Raw genomic sequence first — 6,000 nt, 5'->3', positions numbered from 1 at the left:
GCAATATTACAACTGAGAATGTATAACCTGAATCTAATCATTAGGAAACATAAGACAAATGTAAAATTGGAAATGATCTATTAAGGAAAAAAAAAAAAAAAGAAGGAAATGCACTCCTCAAAAAATGTCACGAAAACAAAAGAACAGCTATGGGATTTCCAGGTTAAAGGAGGCCAAAAAGATATGAGAGATAAATGTAATAGCTGACTCTAGATTGGCTATTCTCCTAGAGGAAAAAATGCTACAAAGGACATTAATGGTTCAAGTGACAAATTGGAAAATGGACAATAGATTTGATTAAGCTTTTGTTAGTGTTAAATTTACTGAAGTTGATAAAAGCACTTGATTATATATTTTACTCTTGTAAAATGTACTTTGAAAAAACTAGCAAAGGGACATGGTATAAATACATTATCCTCAAATGACTCAAATCTTTCTTTCTGTTGCTAGATCAAATGATAAAGCAGGTTAACCAAATGTTAGTAATAAATAAATCTAAGTAAAGGGCATGCAAGTGTTTTGTATTATTCTTATTTTTATAACTATTCTGTATATTTAAAGTTATTATCAAATAAAGAGGTTTTAAATATTAAATGCTTAACATTTAGTTAAGCATTAAGTTAGTTGCCTAACTTAATACAAATGAGCCCTGAAAAGATTGTTAGCCATTAACTTTCCTGTCCTTTGTCTTGTGGTCCTGATCTGCAAAATGGGGATAATACTATGATCTACTTCATGATTTGCTGTGAGGATTAAAAATAATGATAAATGCAAGATGCCTAGAAAGTGCCTGGCAAGTTGTAACTATTAGTAACAAGCAGTAACTATTAGTTTCCATTATGTGATTCTCCTGGCTGCTGCTGCTGGTGCTGGTGGTCTTTACATGATCATTATTGTAAACATGCCCAGGGATCCAAGGACTCCATGACAGATATCTCAGACTGACACCAAGTATCTTGATTCTTCTGTTCTTTTCCACTGTATTGCATTTCTTGATTTGAGTTTGATCTCATATTGTTAGTGACAGAGCTTAGTTTGAGGGAAGATAATTTCAATCTTAATGTTTTAGCCTTTTTGCAGAGACAGAATATGATAAACAATATAAGGTTAATGGCAAGTTATCTTCTGGCTTTTCTGATGGATCGGGTCTAGAATGTAAAATCGTAAGGAATGGCACACAGCAATGAAACACTGTATCAGTTAGGGTATAGACCCTGAAAAGACTCATTTGTGCCTCAAAGAGCCTTACACATTCTTTGTGTCAATTAAAAAAAATCTATACCTTGTGGTTAACCCTTTATACTTTACAGAGCATATTCTTGTGCACTTTAAATGACTCACTCATAGCCGTGGGTCTTCCTCAATCTTGCCATTGGATTAATGTTTAAAGGAAATTGAGGTTGCATTTGAACTCAGATTTTGCCTCTAGCCCCAAACATTTCTGCTATAACACAGAATCCCTGATTTTAAAGTAATCATTAGTTTAAACCATCATAATTCGATTGTTATAAATAAGTCTGCATCTGCAGCTCTCTGTGGAATTAATGTTTTGAATTGCCTTCTAGGTAAGAGCCTATCTTGCCTAGGAAAACAACCTGAAAAGTTTTAACTTCGGGATTCATCAATTAGACTTTGTGTTCAAGACATAGGGGTTTAAAGGGGAAAAAAAATCAATTCTAGCTATAAAAACATAGTAGAGATATGTGTTTTTTTTTTTTTTTTTAATCTTGTGCTTATGCGGGAGGCAGTTGTCTCTATCCAAGGCTGATCACATCTCCTCTATTTGATTGATTGTTAAATCTATTGATGAGTGAGCTGTACGGCCAGAATCCCCAGCAGCAAGGTCAGCGGACTGATTCCTCAAGCGGGGACGCTGGGGTCTGTGCGGAGGAACCTTCTCCCGGCAGGAGCATTTTGAGTATGCAGAACACATCGGCTCAGCCTGGAGCCGGCACTTAGTGCACACACACGCACACGCTCACGCATACGCGCGCACCCCAGCGCTTATCCCTCAAGTGAGGCGGCGTTAGCAAGCGCAGACCCAGCTCCGTGGGCTGAGCTCCCGGCGGCGCTGCCTGATTCGCCAGCGGAGCCCCGAGCCGGGTTTCGAGGCACCCGGCCGGCAGCTGCCTCTTCCCCGGCCCCAGCAAGAGGGCTCCCTCTTCCCAAAGCCGGTCAGCCTGGGGAGGAGGGTGCTCCGAGAGGACGCCGACACCGCTTCCTGCGCCTCTCTCCCGCCGTGCCAGCTGCCTCACCGGCCACTTGCAGGTAGGCGCCAGCAGTTTCTTGGGAACCTTCGCTCTCGCCGCATTCACTTTAACGGCCGGAGACTTTTTCACCCCGGCAAGCAGGCCGAGGAGGGTTTGGTAGTTCGGCAGTGATTTCGTTCTGATTAAAGTTTCGACGCAGATGGTAACTCTCCTTCTCTCTCCTCGCCCTTATAAATATTCTGCAAATAGGAAACTCAGCTCCAGTTTGTGATTCATAGGCAACTCCACATTTAGCGCCTGTGTGGTTCCAACCTTTGGAGTTAGTGACAATTGTTATGTAACTCTGCATGTGTGATTTGGAGACCTTTAAATATGCTCTCCTTTGGCTGAGGAAAACCTACCTCCGACTCCTAAAATAAAAGCCAAGTGATCCAAACTCTTCCTCAGCATTTAACATTCAGTGATATGCAGACAAGAGGAAAGTTGCTGAATCACAGAAGTTTAATATTCATGCAAATCGCTGTATTTGTCAGAGAAAGCCGGGAAGCAAATGTCTTTTCATCTGTTTGGGCTCTTATGTATATCTGGAGAATGTGGGTTTGAAGAGAAGTTTTGGGTTGAGAGAAGTCTGTTTTGGTAAGGTGGGTAAACTGATTAATTAACACGGTAAGGAATTGACTGGAGGGGATCTCTTCTGGTAATAGGCGCTGGATTCCAGGATTGCATTTAGGGGGTTCTTACTAACAGATTTATCTTTGTGAAACTCCAAACAAACTATGGTTTGTTGATTTGAGTCTGCTTGCCTTAGTGACGTTAATCTGCACTTGTTGTCACCCCAAACATTTCTTAACTATACCCCTTTTCCTGTCCACAATTCTCAGTAAAGGAAAATTATTGGAGAAACGTTTCAACAACTTGTTAAACATTTCCATCTCTTAATATTCATTTAAATCATTTCATGCATATTATCTCACAGGGAGTTTTATGAGAGAATAATAGCCATAATTTAGCCAGTTGGATTGAAATGAAATAATAAAGAAATATTAGAACTTAGAACGCATGCATCCCATATGTAAGTCAGGTTAATGACTGAATTACCACTGACTTCAAAAGTGAGGTCTTATAAGAGTTTGTGGTAATTCGCAAATTAATCAGACAGTGTAGGTATTTGTGACTTTCTGCAGATAGCACTTTGTATTGTGCTGCACTTGTAAAACTTAATATGTCTTTCCATTATCCTTCTGGAAAGTGCCTCTAAGCCACAGTGTATCTTGACGGTATGTCTGTCTTGACATGCATGACCTCAGTTCTGATGTGGGAACATGGCACGTAACTTTAGGCAGATCTAGCTTTATGCTTGAAAGTCAAGGCATCACCTGGGATCAAGAATTTTCAAGGTTGGCCAGCGAGGTATCTTCTCCACTGATAACTCCAGGGACCCCTTGAGCAAAAAAACCATGTGTGTGAGGCTATTTGCTGCCCCTTTGGAAGGTAGAAGAAAGAAAAAAGAGTTGCTTTCTTCACATGTCATTAATGTTTAATGCAACAGACCCCTCTGCAGTGCTCAACAAAGACTTTTAGCCCATGACAAATATTTAACGTAATGTTTTCTGTCATTGCTTTTGGCTCCTACAAATATCTAAGATTTCTGCATAGGCTGCTATTAAAGTAATTTGGCAAAGAGATTCTACAGTTTGCTGTACTGTTACAATACCAAAAAAGCACAACTTTACTTTTTGTTACTCCACACTTTGCTTCATATTCAAACTTGGGATAAGCCTACTCGTATTACTCTCTCCATGGTGCTGTGGCAGCTGATGACTTAGTCCAAGGAATTGATATTGCTCTTAGTAAGATTAGGAGATCAGAAATAGCTGGGGAGATCGAGGACACATAACTTTTTTTTTTTTTTTCATGTTGGGTGGGTGGTGTGTACTTTGAATGGAATCTTGGAGAGGGAGAGAACACACTCTCTGTTTTTATTTTTCTTTTGTCAGTAATGACTAATGCGGCAAGCAACATAAAACATCCAAAGATGTGATCTTAACCAGGCGTTTTGTAGAGGTGAGAGGTAATCTAATTCATATGTTGAGCTAGCTTCTTATTCTTGTTTCCCCTTACTCCATCTCCTCTCTAATCTAGATTTGTGGGGCAGATGAAAAGTTAGCCAGTTGCTTGCACATTATGGATCTCTGGTCTGAGCTGTCTTTGCTGAGAGGGAATCAATTTCATTTTATTTGCAGCCAGAGGTGATGACTCCTCTGTCACCATGGTGGCTTCTAGTCACCAGCCTTCTTAATTTTGAAATAGTTTTATTCCTCCTCTGTATCTGTATCTTTATTCCTCCTCTGTATTCCTTTCCTTGGTAGCTTGGTGAATTGATGTTTTGGGGGATTTGTTTTTAAATAAAAGCAAAAAAGGGATACTATGGATTCCATCAAAGAAGCAGGTTAATATTCAGTACTGTTAGATCATACACATTTAACTTCTCAGCCGTCAGTGGGATGAGGTTGATGGTGCAGTCCACAAGCAGTTCTATACATGCATGACAACTTTTACAGACCTATTCTGACCAAGGCAAAAGGAAGAGAAGAAAAAAACATATAAGCAGAATTTATAAGCTTTCACGAAATACAAAAGGTGCTGAATACCGAGAAAACCATGCAGTTACACTTACAAGCTGATTTTCCCCAAATTGCCTTGGATTATACACTAGCTCTAACAATGGCATATTGTATGCACCCTTCAGGGCTGCACTGAGTGATAGCTGTAAATTAGAATGAAGAGAAGAAAATGCTCTACAGTTTCAATATTGAAGAGAATTAGGATCCAGATGGTAAAGCTTTTTATAGCAATACACTGGATGGTATTACAAGTTTCTGTGGCTACTGCCCTATTACATTCCCTCTGCTAAAATGCAGTTTGGTGGAGGAACTGATTGCTAAGAGCAATCTTGCAAATCTAGAAAAGTGAACTTTCTCTACACGTTAAATTTCCCATCTTTGCTGGCTTATTTTTATTTCCCTAATCCTTAACTTTACTCCCATTCTAAATCCAAATTCAGTCAAAAGTAGATAATGTGACTTGTTGTTTGAATTTTTAAGGTGTTGCTTTCTTTTCTTTCTCTCACCCTTTACCCCCATCTCCGGGTATCTTTTCCACATTATGAATGCATTTGAAGGTATATGAGACTGGGCATGGTTGCAGAATGATTATTAGACAGGTTTCCATCTGGCTTTCTAAATGTCTCTGGTCTAAGACCAACTCTTCTAATTATCCTGTGTCTGTAAAGACAATTCTGATAATAACTTACTGGGGATTTCTCAGGTGTTCCTTTGTTCAAGACATTAGGTTTGCTTCGAAATGATCATTTTTCTACTACCTGTACTCTCTAGGGAGAATCTTAGTGCCTACAACCTCTGGGGCCACACTGGTGTGTCTGCTGAGGCATAGATATAGAGAGTGAGCCACCTAGTGGTGATGAAGAGTAATTTTGATATTTTTCCGCTGAGTCTTCCAAGGTGATGGAGCATTGCTAATTTTGTTATATTGCAAAGGGTTGTTGGTTTTGTGAAGCTCCCTTCAATGATATCTCCGCTTTTCAAATCAACCTTTTAGTTACAAGTACAAATTTCATAACTTTATTCCTTATTTTTCTACCCTGATATGATGTCTTTTCCCTCAAATTTTTCCTTGTGTGTATTTGTTTTAAAAATATGTTTGTTATTTTTCATGAACTTAATAATAAATATTTTATAGGTATGTTATAAATACTAATGTGTAAATATAT

The 6,000-nt window shown here is 39.0% G+C and overlaps 1 protein-coding gene across 1 annotated transcript in view; it reads left to right on the top strand.

Moving 5' to 3' along the window:
- The first annotated feature begins 2,031 nt into the window (after positions 1-2,031).
- TENM4 (teneurin transmembrane protein 4) overlaps positions 2,032-6,000 on the top strand; it is a 2,883,939-nt gene continuing 2,879,970 nt past the window's right edge. Inside the window, 1 exon segment of the mRNA XM_053900128.1 lies at positions 2,032-2,268. The gene's annotated coding sequence lies outside the window, so the exon portion shown is untranslated.

The sequence above is a fragment of the Panthera pardus genome, unplaced genomic scaffold (genome assembly GCF_024362965.1).
Source record: "Panthera pardus isolate Hobbes unplaced genomic scaffold, ASM2436296v1 HiC_scaffold_12, whole genome shotgun sequence".
Classification (NCBI taxonomy): Eukaryota; Metazoa; Chordata; class Mammalia; order Carnivora; family Felidae; genus Panthera; species Panthera pardus.
This window is presented reverse-complemented; position numbering and strand designations above follow the sequence as displayed.